The following is a 17798-nucleotide window of genomic DNA, read 5'->3' as shown; positions in this document are numbered from 1 at the left end:
CTGAAGGATAACACTAAAGCTTTCTATAGATATGTCAGGAATAAAAGAATGACCAGTGTAGCCACCTGGGGTGACCACTGCCCAAACAGAAAATGGAAGATTGCAAGGAATGCAGGGAAAATTGGACATGTTGTAAAAAAGCAAGAAGCTTGCAGTGCTTGTATATTTGGACTGCTACAGAAACCAGTTTTGGCTGTTGCTGAAACCAGGCAACGTTGTGAAAAGAAACAGTTAGCATATTAATGAGGCGACACCGGGCGATCCCCAGGCACAAAAGATACAATTTAGCACTAACCGATACATTGAATGGAAGGCCAGACTTTTTGGTGCCAAAGAAGCCCAAACCAACGAGTCCCAAGAACCGCCCCAGTGATCGAGCTACTGCCCCGCTATTGGGGAATTCGAATCAATCGATTGGGAAGAGACCCAATCGATTGCAAGAGTATAGAGGGTCCGCCCAGGCGCAAGACCCTGAGAGGAGTACAAAACAGAAACCCCGACGCCAGCTCTCTCTCTGCCAGCCTCTCCTCGACCAGCGAGCCCTCCCAGCATAACACCGTTGCAGCAGAAGAACTTTGTGCAGGAAAGGTCTGGGCAGAAGCCGCCTGCAAGTAAGTCACAACGCATGCTACGGGAATAGACACTCCTGAACCCTTTAGACCATAACCACTGGAAACCTGCGGACCCTGGACAAAGCTGGAAGCCGCTGTTCCCTGATCCAGCAGTCCCCTTATCCAGATAAGTATTTGGCCTAGTAGTGGTAGGATTATTCTAGTCTTATAGTTTATATGCATGATTAGAAGATTATTATAATATAATAAACGTGTCTTGTTTGAACTTACTAATTGGTGTATGGTTTTATTGCTTTGAACTTGACCTTGAAACTTGTGCCGGTATCTTAACTGTACCTGGCGACTCCAAATCTAAGTAACGAAACAGAGCCAAATTGAGTGTTAGGCACATTCACCCAGAACGAGCAACACCAGGGTAAGAGCAGGGCCAGTCAAGGACAGCAGTGGGAAGTTGTGCGTGGAGTCCGAGGAGATAGGAGAGGTGCTAAATGAATATTTGTCGTCAGTGTTCACACAGGAAAAAGAAAATGTGGTCGAGGAGAAACTGAGATACAGAGTACTAGACTAGAAGGGCTTGAGGTTCATAAGGAGGAGATGTTAGCAATTCTGGGAAGTGTGAAAATAGATAAGCCCCCTGCGCCGGATGGGATTTATACTAGGGTTCTCTGGGAAGCTAGGGAGGAGATTGCTGAGCCTTTAGCTTTGATCTTTATGTCATCATTGTCTACAGGAATAGTTCCAGAAGACTGGAGGATAGCAAATGTTGTCCCCTTGTTCAAGAAGGGGAGTAGAGACAACCCCGTAACTACAGATCAGTGAAATTTACTTCTGTTGTGGGAAAAGTCTCAGAAAGGTATATAAGAGATAGGATGTATAATCATCTGGAAAGGAATAATTTGAGTAGATATAGTCAATACGGTTTTGTGAAGGGTAGGCCGTACCTCACACACCTTATTGAGTTCTTTGAAAAGGTGACCAAACATGCGGACGAGGTTAAAGCAGTTGATGTGGTGTATATGTATTTCAATGAAGCGTTTGATAAGGTTCCGCACGGTAGGCTATTGCAGAAAATACGAAGGCATGGGAGTCTGGGTGATTTAGCAGCTTAGATCAGAAATTGGCTAGCTTGAAGAAGACAAAGGGTGGTGGTTCATGGGAAATGTTCAGTCTGGAGTCCAGTTACTAGTGGGGTACCACAAGGATCTGTTTTGGGGCCACTGCTGTTTGTCATTTTTATAAATGACCTGGGGGAGGGCGTAAAAGGATGGGTGAGTAAATTTGCAGATTGCACTAAAGTCAGTGGAGTTTAGGACAGTGCGGAAGGATGTTACAAGTTACAGAGGGACATAGATAAGCTGCAGAGCTGGTCTGAGAGGTGGTAAATGGAGTTGAATGCAGAAAAGTGTGAGGTGATTTATTTTGGAAGGATCAACAGGAAGACAGAGTACAGGGCTAATGGTACGTTTCTTGGTTGTGTGGATGAGCAGAGAGATCTCGGTGTCCATATACATAGATGCATAAAAGTTGCCACCCAGGTTGAGAGGGTTGTTAAGAAGGCGTATGGTGTGTTGGCTTTTGTTGGTAGAGGGATTGAGTTTCGGAGCCATGAGGTCATGTTGAAACTGTGCAAAACTCTGGTGCGGCCGCATTAGGAGTATTGCGTGCAATTCTGGTCGTCGCATTATAAGAATGATGTTGAAGCATTAGAAAGGGCACAGAGGAGATCTAACAGGATGTGGCCTGGTATGGAGGGAAGATCTTATGAGGGAAGGCTGAGAGACTTGAGGCTGTTTTCGTCAGAGAGAAGTAGGTTAAGAGGTGACTTAATTGAGGCATACAAGATGATCAGAGGATTAGATAGGGTGGACAGTGAGAGCATTTTTCCTCGGATGGCGATGTCTAGCAGGATCGGACATAGCTTTAAAGTGAGGGGAGATAGATATAGGACACATGTCAAAGGTATGTTCTTTATTCAGAGAGTAGTAAGGGCGTGGAATGCCCTGCCTGGAACAGAAATGGACTCGCCAAGATTAAGGGCATTTAAATGGTCATTGGATAAACATATGGATGTTAAGCGAATCGTGTAGATGGGCTTCAGAGTGGTTTCACAGGTCAATGTAACATCGAGGGACAAAGAGCCTGTCCTGCGCTCTAATGTTCTATCTTCTCTATATGGTCAGAACGTGGAATATTGGAGTTTGGACGCCTTGTTCAAGTTGTACAAGGCATAAATACGGCTACACTTGGAATGATGTGTAAAGTTCTGGTCTCATTATTATAGAGATGATATTATTAAACTAGAAAGAGTGCAGAAACTTTTTTCCAGCATGCAACCGGAAATTGATAGTTTGTACTGTTAGACTGGGACATATTCCCCTGGAATGTAGGTGGCAGAGCGGTGAATGTCTCCAGCTATATCAGATTATTTGGACAGGGATAAGGTACATCGGCAACACATTTTCCCGAAGGTAGGGGAGGCTAAAACAAGCACGCACAGTTTTAAGGTTAGAGGGGAGACATAGAAAAGGGTCCAGAGAGTACTTTCTTCAGAAATTGTGTGCTGAGTGTCTGGACCGAGTTGTCAGAGGCAGTAATAGAAGTGGGTACAATTGAGTCTCATTATGGGGATCAGGGGTTATGGGGAGAAGGCAGGAGAATGCGGCTGAGAAAATATCAGCCATGATTCAATGGGCCGAGTGGCCTCATTCTGCTCCTTTGTCTTATGGTTTTTATGATCTTTTAAAAAGCATTTATTAGAGTTACATGCGAGAAATTTGTATGGATAGATGTTGGCCAAATGTTGGCAATTGAGACAAGCCTCGTGGTAAACACTGGTCGGCATGGACAAGTTGGGCCAAAGGGCCTGTTTCCATGCTGTAAACCTATATGACTATGTGGCCCTATCCCACCTTCCAGCTCTTTCAAGCTGCCGATCGAGCACTCCAGCTCTATGTCCAAGTGATTTTGATATTTTACTTTGAGTGTCTGCCTCTATCATTCTCATAAGGGAATGAAAGGATCTGAGGAACAGGCAGAAAATGACATTGAGGCAGAACCTCAGCTGTGATCAAACTGAATATTGGGGCAGGAGTGAGTGGCCGTGTTGTCTCCGTATGCTGTCACTTGCTATCAGTTCCAGTCGCCAAAGTACTCGAAGGTGAACATAACTGCGAGATAATATTTTTAAATTACCTCTTTCCAACAATTATTTAAATGTTCTAGGACACAGTTCAATTAGCTGGTCTGCTCTGCCTGTGAGATTGGTGGAGGCATATACAACAGTGGTTTCAAATTTCAACGTGAGAAATGACAGCAATCAAATGCCTGCCTGTGGGGAATAGTCGGTCGGGTGGGATTGAATGATCTGCCAATCTATAGAGACGCTGAGGTTAAAGTGAATCAATGTCCTCCGTCGCTACTTCACATACTTTTAAGTTTTTGGTCACGTCTGGCTGTGAGATGAGGTGCATCAACACCTGGAGTTCCCCCTCAATGTTACCCACCACGGCGAGTATGATCACCGTCATCCTTTATATACAACGTGTCCGTGCTTGAAGCCAGCGTCAGCTTCAGCTCTGGTTACTTCACAGCATCAACTAAACTGTAAATTCGAACCTGTCTCACCGTGGGCGCTGCCTGACGTTTTAAGTATTTTCCAACGCATGCGTGTTGCATGAATAAAAGCAACAGCACATTTAGAATTAGAAGTAAGTGTATTTTGTTTAGAGGTTGCGTTAATCTGTCTTAAAAAGCGGCTTGTACCACGTGTTTACCTTCTGATCTCACACTGCGGAAACACAAGTTCGATTCCAGCTCTGTCCAAGAACAGACCTAGCATACGTTGTCAATTACTCACAACCTAAATGGAGGAAAACAGCAGGCAAATTGCTTAATCCATTTTTTCCACGTGAAACGCTGTTCCACCGATCTCCAAGAACACTCAGTGAGTTCGAAAGGATCCAGGACCAAGCAGAGGGGTTGATTGCTCCTCCTGCCACAGGCATTCAATCTCTTCGCCACAGCCATCCCAAACTGCGCCACAATAACTTAACAAAGTTCCTCAGGCAATTGTTCCATAGACAGCGCCTTCCAGATCTAGCAGCAACTCTCATATGCTGTAAAAGTGATCGTTTTAATGCATTGGTGCTTTGAATTTCAAGGGCCTGAACTCTTCTGTATTTTTTTTTTGAATAGAGTCCCCAATACATTTTTTCCAATTAAGGGGCAATTTAGCGTTGGCAATCGATCGAACCTGCACATCTTTGGGTAAGGGGGTGAAACCGGCACAAACACGAGGAGAATGTTAAAACTCCACACGGACTCGGACCGAGAGCCTGGATGGAACCTGGCAATTCGGCGCCGTGAGGTAGTAGTGCTAACCTCTGGGCCAGCTTGCTGCCTCCGTTGTTACATTCGAACGGTGGAATGAATCATGTAACTTTTACTGCAGAAAAAACTGCTGTATTTCTAACAGCATGAATCCTGAAACACAGAAACAATGTGGTTTTAGCAGTAAGGTGAAACAGAGTGGTGTGCAATCTAACCTGGATTTAAAAACTCTTTTCCCCTTTCTCTCTTTAACACTCTCCTTTGTTCTGATTTGTTCCTCTTGGTTTCGGGTAAAGACTTCAGTTGCTGCCTGTTCACCATAGCAGCATATTCTTCGGGATTTCCTTATCAGTCAGACATTTTTTGCGACTTTGTTGCCGTTTGGAACCATGGCAAACATGATGAATAATTGGCAGGACGTGCAGACTCCGCACAAACAGTGACCCAGCCGGGAACCGAACCTGGGACTGTGAAGCATTTATGCTAACCACCATGCTACCGTGCTGCCCCTAACAGTCTTGTTCAAGTTGTACAAGACATTTTTTTAAGGTACATCTTTCCAACAATTATTTCAATTTTCTCGGATACAGTTCAGTTATCTGGTCTGCACTAGCCTGAGAGATTGGCGGTGACAGATACAACAGTGGTTTCAAATTTCAAAGTGAGAAATTAGAGAAATCAAAAGCCTGCCTCTGGGGAAAGGTCGGTCAAGTGGGATTGAATGATCTGCCATTCTATTGAGCCGCTGCGGTTAAACGGAATGAAGGTTTTAGTCACGTCTGCTTGTGTGATCAAATGAAAATCGCTTATTGTCACTGGTAGTCTTCAATGAAGTTACTTGAAAAGCCCCTAGTCGCCACATTTCAGCGCCTGGTATGGGAACGATGATGTGCACCAACACACTGGATTTTTCCCTCAATTTTACTCACGACGGAGATTATGATTACGGTAATTCTTTATATACACGGTGTCCATGCTTGATGCCCGCTTCAGCTTTAGCTCACTGGTTACTTCACAGCATTAGCTTAACTACAAGTTCGAACTTGTCTCACCGTGGGCGCTGTCTGGCGTTTTTACTATTTCCAATTCAAGAGTGTTGCACCAATTGAAAGGACCCAGGTTTCTAAATTAGAAGTAGGTGTATTTTTTAAAGGTTGCACTGAAATTATTTTTTAATGCGGCCTGTGCCACAGGTTCACTTTCTGGTTTCGCACTGCGGACACACAAGTTCGATTCCAGCTCTGCACAATCACTGACCTATTTCATTTGATTTGATTCATTAGGCTCACGTTATAATTATTCAGAGAAAATAATTGTTTCTTTCTGCGATTCACAGAACGCATACCTTTCATAGGAAAGGAAGGAGAGACTGCAGAATATAATGTTACAGTTGTGGTTGGAGTGAAGAGTAAATAGCAACTTAATACGAGGTCGGTCCATTAAAACGTCTGACGGCAGCAGGGAAGAAGCTGTTCTTGAGTCGTTTGAAACTTGACCTCAAACGTTGGTATCTTTTCCTGACGGAAGAAGGTGGAAGAGTGTGTATTCGCGCAGCGTGGGATCCTTAAATACGTTGGCTGCCTTTCTGAGTCAGCGGGAATTATAGAGAGTCAATGGATGGGAGGCTGGTTTGCGTGATGGATTGGACTACATTCACGACCTGCGGTCTTGGGCAGAGCAGGATCCATACCGGATTAATGCTTTCTATGGTGCATCTGTAAAAGTTGGTGAAAGTCAAAGCTGATATGCGAAATATCCTTAGCGTTCTAAGAAAGCAGACTCGTTGGTGGATTTTCCTAACTATAGTGTCGGCATGGAGGGAACAGGATAGGTTGTTGTTGTTCTGGACACCTAAAATGTTGATGTCTCTAACCTTTGTACTTCACTCCCATTGATGTAGACCAGGGGCATGTTCTCCACTACGCTTCCTGAAGTCGATGACAAACTCCTTCGTTTTTTTGACATTGAGGGAGAGATTATTGTCGTCGCACCAGTTCACCAGATTCTCTATCACGCTTTCTCAATTATTCACGACATAAATGGAGGAAAAGTGCATTTAGGAAATTTACTTGTTTGATTATCTGATTCATAATTTAGAAACAAGATTGTGCTATGGGCGTGCCCCTTTAAGAAAGGATTTGGTCTCATCACATGGCTTCACTGATGTCATTTTGATGGTGAACCTGAGCTGTTTCTGTGTGATGTGTTTACCTCCACTTTCAATTTTGATTGCGGTAGACGCAGACAGAAAAATAAGTGTTTTGGCCTGTTTCTCTGTTTTCATTATTAATATCTGACTCAGCAAAACACCAATTGATTATATCTATCTGCTTTGGGAAATTAAAAAATACAGTTTTCTCTCCGGAATGGTTTAACCTGCTGGTGAGACGAGATTAGTATCTCAGAAAAAGGCAGTCTTATTCCAGTGAAAATGCAGAGTGCTGGACCACGACTTTGCATTGTGGTTTTTGGTACATGGGATTTTGTTTTTCAATTTGAACAGTTGAGGGGGGATTCATTAAGTGTTATACATTGATTATTGTTGACATTGACACCAAACAGGACCAAGCATCCCGCTTGATTGCTACCCTTCCAGAAACATTCAATCCCACCACCACAAACGCACTGTGGCAGCCCTGTGTACCATCCCAAAATGCACTGCAGGATCTCACCAAGGTTCCTTATACAGCAACTTCCAAATGCACGACTACTATCATCTTGAAGCACAATAACTCCCAAAAAGCACCGTGGGCGTAAACACGCATCACGGGCAGCAGCGGTTCAATCGCGACCTTCTGAAGGGCAATTTGGAATGGGAACTAAATGCTGCCCTAACGAGGAACTCGCAAATCCCATAATAATGATGTTGTTGCTTTGAATTCCTTGGGCCCAGGATGAACTTATTTCCATTATTACGGTGGAGTGCATCATATCACTTCTGCATCATCGGACCCTGGATCTGAGGTATTTCTAACAGCATGAATCCTGGAACACAGAAACAATGTGGTTGTAGCAGTGAGGTGGAACGGAGTGGTGTGCAATCTAACCTGGATTTAAACACTTACTCCCCCTTTCTCTCTTTAACACTCTCCTTTGTTCTGATTCTGTTTTGTTCCTCTTGGTTTATAATGTAGATTTAAGTTGTTGCCGTTCACCAAAGCAGCATATCCGACGTGATTTATTTTTCAGTCAGACATATTTTGCGACTTTGTTGCCGTTTGGAAACATGATGAATAATTGGTACTTCACAGCACTGATAGAGGATATTTGCTCCATCATTACTGTGTCTGTCCCCATCATTACTGTTCTACAGACACGTGGTCAGAACAGAACATAGTGCAGAAACGTTTTTTCCAGGATGCTACCGGAAATTGATAGTTTGAGATATAGAACATAGAACATAGAACGATACAGCGCAGTACAGGCCCTTCGGCCCACCATGTTGCCCCGACATGGGAAGTCAAAAACTAAAGGCCATCTAACCTACACTCTGCCATTATCATCCATATGCTTATCCAATAAACTTTTAAATGCCCTCAATGTTGGCGAGTTCACTACTGTTGCAGGTAGGGCATTCCACGGCCTCACCACTCTTTGCCTAAAAAAACCTACCTCTGACGTCTGTCCTATATCTATTACCCCTCAATTTAAGGCTATGTCCCCTCGTGCTAGCCACCTCCATCCGCGGGAGAAGGCTCTCAGTGTCCACCCTATCTAACCCTCTGATATTTTTGTATGCCTCTATTAAGTCACCTCTTAACCTTCTTCTCTCTAACGAAAACAACCTCAAGTCCATCAGCCTTTCTTCATAAGATTTTCCCTCCATACCTGGCAACATCCTGGTAAATCTCCTCTGCACCCGTTCCAAAGCTTCCACGTCCTTCCTATAATGAGGCGACCAGAACTGTACGCAATACTCCAAATGCGGCCGTACTAGAGTTTTGTACAGTTGCAACATGACCTCATGGCTCCGGAACTCAATCCCTCTACCAATAAAGGCCAACACACCAGAGGCCTTCTTCACAACCCTATCAACCTGGGTGGCAACTTTCAGGGATCTATGTACATGGACACCGAGATCCCTCTGCTCATCCACACTGCTAAGAATGTTACCATTAGCCAAATATTCCGCATTCCTGTTATTCTTTCCAAAGTGAATCACCTCACACTTCTCTACATTAAACTCCATTTGCCACCTCTCAGCCCAGCTCTGCAGCTTATCTATGTCCCTCTGTAACCTGCAACATCCTTCCACATTGTCCACAACTCCACCGACTTTAATGTCGTCTGCACATTTACTCACCCAACCTTCTGTGCCCTCCTCTAGGTCATTTATAAAAATGACAAACAGCAACGGCCCCAGAACAGATCCTTGTGGTACGCCACTCGTAACTGAACTCCATTCTGAACATTTGCCATCAACCACCACACTCTGTCTTCTGTCAACTAGCCAATTTCTGATCCACATCTCTAAATCACCCTCAATCCCCAGCCTCCGTATTTTCTGCAATAGACGACCGTGGAGAACCTTATCAAACGCTTTACTGAAATCCATATACACCACATCAACTGCTCTACCCTCGTCCAGCTGTTCAGTCACCTTTTCAAAGAATTCGATAAGGTTTGTGAGGCATGACCTACCCTCACAAAACAATGCTGACTATCCCTAATCATATTATTACTATCTCGATGATTATAAATCGTATCTCTTAAAATCCTCTCCAAGACTTTACCCACAACAGACAACAGACAACATAGGATGGGTTTGTTAGACTAGGATATATTCCCCTGGAATGTGGGTGGCAGAGGGGTGAATTTATCCAAGATTATTTGGACAGAGATAAGGTACATCGGCAACATATTTTCCAGAAGATAGGGGAGGCTAAAACAAACATGCGCAGGTTTATGGTAAGAGGGGAGACATCGAAAAGGGTCCAGAGATTAATTTCTTCACACATTTTTTGCTGAGTGTCTGAACCGAGTTGTCAGAGACAGTAATAGAAGTGGGTACAATGGTGTCTCATTAAGGAGATTTAAATGGTATTTTAAAAATAATTCAGCGAGTTACATTCGAGAATTTGGTATGGTCGGATGTTGGCCAAATGTTGGCAATTGAGACAAGACTCGTGGTACACACTGAGCGGCATGGACAAGTTGGGCCGACCTCTACACTGCTAACCAATATGACTCTGTGAACATATCCCACCTTCCAGCTCTATTACGCTGCTCATTAGAGCACTCCAGCTCTATGTCCAAGTGATTTTGATATTTTACTTTGGGTGTCTGCCTCTGTCATTCTCATGGACAATGGTCCTTGAGGGATTAAAAGGATCTGAGGAACAACAGGAAATGACATTTAGGCAGAAGCTCAGCTGTGATCGAACTGAATGTTGGGGCAGGAGTGAGTGGCCGGGTCGTCTCCCAATGTTGTCACTTGATTTCAGTTCCAGTTGCAACAGTGCTCGCAGACGAATATAACTGCGAGATAATATTTTTAAAGTACATCTTTCACAACTATTTCAATGTTCTGGGATGCAGTTCAGTTATCTGGTCTGCACTGCCTGAGTGATTGGCGGTGACAGATACAACAGTGGTTTCAAATTTCAATGTGAGAAATGACAGGAATCAAGTGCCTGCATCTGGGGAAAGGTAGGTCGAATGGGATTGAATGATCTGCCATTCTATAGAGTCGCTGAGGTTAAACGTAATCAATGTCCTCCGTCGCAACTTCACGCACTTTTAAGTTTTTGGTCACGTCTGGCTGTGAGATGAGCTACATCAATACCTGGAGTTCCACCTCAATGTAACCCACCACGGCGAGTATGACCACCGTCATCCTTTATATACAATGTGTCCGTGCTAGAAGCCAGCGTCAGCTTTAGCTCACTGGTTACTTCACAGCATCAACTTAACTGTAAGTTCGAGCCTGTCTCACCGTGGGCGCTGCCTGATGTTTTTAATATTTTCCAATGCATGCGTGTGACATGAATAAAAGCAGCAGCACATTTAGAATTAGAAGTAAGTGTATTTTGTTTAGAGGTTGCGTTAATCTGTCTTAAAAAGCGGCTTGTGCCACGTGTTTACTTTCTGATTTCACACTGCAGAAACATAAGTTCGATTCCAGCTCTGTCCAAGAACAGACCTATCACACTTTTTCAATTACTCAGAACATAAATGGAGGAAAAGAACATTAACGATTATCTATTGTACATTTTTGTAAATTTCGGAACAAAATTGTTATAGCAGGCAAATTGATTAATCCATTTTTTCCACGTGAAACGCTGTTCCCCCGATCTCCAAGAAAACTCGGGGAGTTCGAAAGGATCGAGGACCAAGCAGTCGGTTTGATTGCTCTTCCTGCCACAGGCATTGAATCCCTCCGCCACAGCCATCCCAAGCTGCACCACAATAACTCAACAAAGTTCCTCAGGCAATTGTTCCACAGAAAGCGCCTTCCAGACCTAGCAGCAACTCTCATATGCGGTAAAAGTGATAGTTTTAATACATTTGTGCTATGAATTTCAAGGGCCTGAACACTTCTGCATTCTTTTTTAAAAAAACATTACAGTCCCCAATACATCTTTACCAATTAAGGGGCAATTTAGCGTTGTCAAACCACCGAACCTGCCCATATTTGGGTAGTGGGGGTGAAACCGACACAAACACGAGGAGAATGTGCAAACTTCACACGGACTCTGACCGAGAACCGGAATCGAACCAGGTAATTCGGCGCCGTGAGGCAATAGTGCTAACCACTGGGCCAGCTTGCTGCCTCTGTCGTTACATTCTAACGGTGGAATGAATCATGTAACTTCTGCTGCAGAGAAAACTGCTGTATTTCTAACAGCATGAATCCTGGAACACAGAAACCATGTGGTTGTAGCAGTAAGGTGGAACGGAGTGGTGTGCAATCTAACCTGGAATTAAACACTCACTCCCCCTTTCTCTCTTTAACACTCTCCTTTGTTCTGATTTGTTCCGATTGGTTTCGGGTAAAGATTGAATTTGCTGCCATTCACCTCAGCAGCATATTCTTCGGGATTTCCTTTTCAGTCAGACATATTTTGCGTCTTTGTTGCCGTTTGGAACCACAGCAGACATGATGAATAATTGGCACTTCAGAGCTCTAAACGAGCATATTTGCTCCATCATTACTGTGTCTGTCCCCATCATTACTGTTCTACAGAACATTGAATATCGGAGTTTCGGCGTCTTGTTCAAGTTGTACAAGACATTAATAAGGCTACGGTTGGATTGATGTGCAAAGTTCTGGTCTCACTATTATATAGATGATATTATTCAACTAGAAAGAGTGCAGAAACATTTTTCCAGGATGCTACCGGAAATTGATAGTTTGAGTTTGTTAGACTGGGACATTTTCCACTGGAATGTGGGTGGCAGAGGGGAGAATTTCTCCAAGATTATTTGGACAGGGAAAAGGTACATCGGTAACATATTTTCCCGAAGGTAGAGGAGGCTAAAACAAGCATGCACAGGTTTAAGGTAAGAGTGGAGACATAGAAAAGTGTGCAGAGAGCAATTTCTTCCCAAATTACGAGCTGAGTGTCTGTACCGAGTTGTCAGAGGCAGTGATAGAAGTGGGTACAATTGTGTCTCAATAAGGGGATCAGGGGTTATGCGGAAAAGGCAGGAGAATGGGTATGAGAAAATATCAGCCATTATTCAATGGCGGAGCAGACTCGATGGGCCGACTGGCCGAATTCTGCTCCTATGTCCCATGGTTTTTATGTTCTTTCAAAAAGCATTTAGAGATTTAAATGCGAGAAATTGGTCTGGATGGATGTTGGCCAAATGTTGGCAATTGAGACAAGAGCAGTCGTACACATTGAGCGGCATGGAGAAGTTGGGTGGACGTCAACGCTGCCAACCTCTATTACTCTTATTCCCTATTCCACCTTCCAGCTCTATTACGCTGCACATTCGAGCATTCCAGCTCTCTATGTCCAAGTTATTTTGATATTTTACTTTGTGTGCCTGCCTCTGTCATTCTCTTGGACAATGGTCCTTGAGGGAATGAAAGGATCTGAGGAACAGGAAGGAAATGACATTGAGGCAGAACCTCAGCTGTGATCAAACTGAATGTTTGGGCATGAATGAGTGGCCCTTTTGTCTCCCTCTGTTGTCACTTGCTATCAGTTCCAGTTGCAACAGTACTCGCAGACGAATATAACTGCGAGATAAGATTTTCCAAAAATGATTTCAATGTTCTGGGATACAGTTCAGTTATCTGGTCTGCACTGCCTGTGAGATTGGTGAGGGAAATACAACAGTGGTTTCAATTTTCAATGTGAGAAATGACAGGAATCAAGTGCCTGCCTCTGTGGAAAGGTAGGTCGAGTGGGATTGAATGATCTGCGATTCTATAGAGACGCTGTGGTTAAACGTAATCAATGTCCTCCGTCGCTACTTCACGCACTTTTAAGTTTTAGGTCACGTCTGGCTGTGAGATGAGCTACATCAATACCTGGAGTTCCACCTAAATGTTACCCACCACGGCGAGTATGACCACCGTCATCCTTTATATACAATGTGTCCGTGCTAGAAGCCAGCGTCAGCTTTAGCTCACTGGTTACTTCACAGCATCAACTTAACTGTAAGTTCGAGCCTGTCTCACCGTGGGCGCTGCCTGATGTTTTTAATATTTTCCAATGAATGCGTGTGACATGAATAAAAGCAGCAGCACATTTAGAATTAGAAGTAAGTGTATATTGTTTAGAGGTTGCGTTAATCTGTCTTAAAAAGCTGCTTGTGCCACGTGTTTACTTTCTGATTTCACACTGCAGAAACACAAGTACGATGCCAGCTCTGTCCAAGAACAGACCTATCACACTTTGTCAATTACTCAGAACATAAATGGAGGAAAAGAACATTAACGATTATCTATTGTACATTTTTGTAAATTTCGGAACAAAATTGTTATAGCAGGCAAATTGATTAATCCATTTTTTTCCACGTGAAACGCTGTTCCCCAGATCTCCAAGAAAACTCGGGGAGTTCGAAAGGATCGAGGACCAAACAGTCGGTTTGATTGCTCCTCCTGCCACAGGCATTGAATCCCTCCGCCACAGCCATCCCAAGCTGCACCACAATAACTCAACAAAGTTCATCAGGCACTTGTTCCACAGAAAGCGCCTTCCAGACCAAGCAGCAACTCTCATATGCGGTAAAAGTGATCGTTTTAATGCATTTGTACTTTGAATTTCAAGGGCCTGAACACTTCTGCATTCTTTTTAAAAAAAACATTACAGTCCCCAATACATCTTTACCAATTAAGGGGCAATTTAGCGTTGTCAAACCACCGAACCTGCACATATTTGGGTAGTGGGGGTGAAACCGACACAAACACGAGGATAATGTGCAAACTTCACACGGACTCTGACCGAGAACCGGAATCGAACCTGGTAATTCGGCGCCGTGAGGCAATAGTGCTAACCACTGGGCCAGCTTGCTGCCTCTGTCGTTACATTCTAACGATGGAATGAATCATGTAACTTCTGCTGCAGAGAAAACTGCTGTATTTCTAACAGCATGAATCCTGGAACACAGAAACCATGTGGTTGTAGCAGAAAGGTGGAACGGAGTGGTGTGCAATCTTACCTGGATTTAAACACTCACTCCCCCTTTCTCCCTTTAACACTCTCCTTTGTTCTGATTTGTTCCGATTGGTTTCGGTAAAGATTGAATTGGCTGCCATTCACCTCAGCAGCATATTCTTCGGGATTTCCTTTTCAGTCAGACATATTTTGCGTCTTTGTTGCCGTTTGGAATCACAGCAGACATGATGAATAATTGGCTCTTCAGAGCTCTGAAGGAGCATATTTGTTCCATCATTACTGTGTCTGTCCCCATCATTACTGTTCTACAGAACATTGAATATCGGAGTTTCGGCGTCTTGTTCAAGTTGTACAAGACAATAATAAGGCTACGGTTGGATTGATGTGCAAAGTTCTGGTCTCACTATTATATAGATGATATTATTCAACTAGAAAGAGTGTAGAAACATTTTTCCAGGATGCTACCGGAAATTGATAGTTTGAGTTTGTTAGACTGGGACATTTTCCACTGGAATGTGGGTGGCAGAGGGGATAATTTCTCCAAGATTATTTGGACAGGGAATAGGTACATCAGTAACATATTTTCCCGAAGGTAGAGGATGCTAAAACAAGCATGCACAGGTTTAAGGTAAGAGGGGAGACATAAAAATGTGTGCAGAGAGCAATTTCTTCACAAATTACGTGCTGAGAGTCTGTACCGAGTTGTCAGAGGCAGTGATAGAAGTGGGTACAATTGTGTCTCAATAAGGGGATCAGGGGTTATGCGGAGAAGGCAGGAGAATGGGTATGAGAAAATATCAGCCATTATTCAATGGCGGAGCAGACTCGATGGGCCGAGTGGTCTAATTATGCTCCTATGTCCCCTGGTTTTTATGGTCTTTTAAAAAGCATTTAGAGATTTAAATGCGAGAAATTGGTATGGATGGATGTTGGCCAAATGTTGGCAATTGAGACAAGAGTCGTCGTACACATTGAGCGGCATGGAGAAGTTGGGTAGACCTCTTCGCTGCCCACCTCTATGACTCTTAGTCCCTATCCCACCTTCCAGCTCTATTACGCTGCACATTCGAGCATTCCAGCTCTATGTCCAAGTTATTTTGATATTTTACTTTGTGTGCCTGTCTCTGTCATTCTCTTGGACAATGGTCCTTGAGGGAATGAAAGGATCTGAGGAACAGGAAGGAAATGACATTGAGACAGAACCTCAGCTGTGATCAAACTGAATGTTGGGGCAGGAGTGAGTGGCCCTTTCGTCTCCCGATGTTGTCAATTGCTATCAGTTCCAGTTGCAACAGTACTCACAGACGAATATAACTGCGAGATAAGATTTTCCAAAAATGATTTCAATGTTCTGGGATACAGTTCAGTTATCTGGTCTGCACTGCCTGTGAGATTGGTGAGGGAAGTACAACAGTGGTTTCAATTTTCAATGTGAGAAATGACAGGAATCAAGTGCCTGCCTCTGGGGAAAGGTAGGTCGAGTGGGATTGAATGATCTGCCATTCTATAGAGCCGCTGAGGTTAAACGTAATCAATGTCCTCCGTCGCTACCTCACGCACTTTTAAGTTTTTGGTCACGTCTGGCTGTGAGATGAGCTACATCAATACCTGGAGTTCCACCTAAATGTTACCCACCACGGCGAGTATGACCACCGTCATCCTTTATATAGAATGTGTCCGTGCTAGATCCCAGCGTCAGCTTTAGCTCACTGGTTACTTCACAGCATCAACTTAACTGTAAGTTCGAGCCTGTCTCACCGTGTCCGCTGCCTGATGTTTTTAATATTTTCCAATGCATGCGTGTGACATGAATAAAAGCAGCAGCACATTTAGAATTACAAGTAAGTGTATTTTGTTGCAGGTTGCGTTAATCTGTCTTAAAAAGCGGCTTGTGCCACGTGTTTACTTTCTGATTTCACACTGCAGAAACACAAGTTCGATTCCAGCTCTGTCCAAGAACAGACCTCTCAAACTTTGTCAATTACTCAGAACCTAAATGGAGGAAAAGAACATTATCGATTATCTATTGTACATTTTTGTAACTTTCGGAACAAAATTGTTATAGCAGGCAAATTGATTAATCCATTTTTTCCACGTGAAACGCTGTTCCCAAGATCTCCAAGAAAACTCGGGGAGTTCGAAAGGATCGAGGACCAAGCAGTCGGTTTGATTGCTCTTCCTGCCACAGGCATTGGATCCCTCCGCCACAGCCATCCCAAGCTGCACCACAATAACTCAACAAAGTTCCTCAGGCAATTGTTCCACAGAAAGCGCCTTCCAGACCTAGCAGCAACTCTCATATGCGGTAAAAGTGATCGTTTTAATGCATTTGTGCTTTGAATTTCAAGGGCCTGAACAGTTCTGCATTCTTTTTAAAAAAACATTAGTCCCCAATATATCTTTACCAATTAAGGGGCAATTTAGCTTTGTCAAACCACCGAACCTGCACATATTTGGGTAGTGGGGGTGAAACCGACACAAACACGAGGAGAATGTGCAAACTTCACACGGACTCTGACCGAACACCGGAATCGAACCTGGTAATTCGGCGCCGTGAGGCAATAGTGCTAACCACTGGGCCAGCTTGCTGCCTCTGTCGTTACATTCTAACGGTGGGATGAATCATGTAACTTCTGCTGCAGAGAAAACTGCTGTATTTCTAACAGCATGAATCCTGGAACACAGAAACCATGTGGTTGTAGCAGAAAGGTGGAACGGAGTGGTGTGCAATCTTACCTGGATTTAAACACTCACTCCCCCTTTCTCCCTTTAACACTCTCCTTTGTTCTGATTTGTTCCGATTGGTTTCGGTAAAGATTGAATTGGCTGCCATTCACCTCAGCAGCATATTCTTTGGGATTTCCTTTTCAGTCAGACATATTTTGCGTCTTTGCTGCCGTTTGGAACCACAGCAGACATGATGAATAATTGGCACTTCAGAGCTCTGAAGGAGCATATTTGTTCCATCATTACTGTGTCTGTCCCCATCATTACTGTTCTACAGAACATTGAATATCGGAGTTTCGGCGTCTTGTTCAAGTTGTACAAGACAATAATAAGGCTACGGTTGGATTGATGTGCAAAGTTCTGGTCTCACTATTATATAGATGATATTATTCAAATAGAAAGAGTGTAGAAACATTTTTCCAGGATGCTACCGGAAATTGATAGTTTGAGTTTGTTAGACTGGGACATTTTCCACTGGAATGTGGGTGGCAGAGGGGATAATTTCTCCAAGATTATTTGGACAGGGAAAAGGTACATCGGTAACATATTTTCCCGAAGGTAGAGGAGGCTAAAACAAGCATGCACAGGTTTAAGG

Source organism: Scyliorhinus canicula, unplaced genomic scaffold (genome assembly GCF_902713615.1).
Source record: "Scyliorhinus canicula unplaced genomic scaffold, sScyCan1.1, whole genome shotgun sequence".
Lineage (NCBI taxonomy): Eukaryota > Metazoa > Chordata > Chondrichthyes > Carcharhiniformes > Scyliorhinidae > Scyliorhinus > Scyliorhinus canicula.
The sequence above is the reverse complement of the archived record's forward strand: the minus strand, read 5'-3'. Positions refer to the sequence as shown.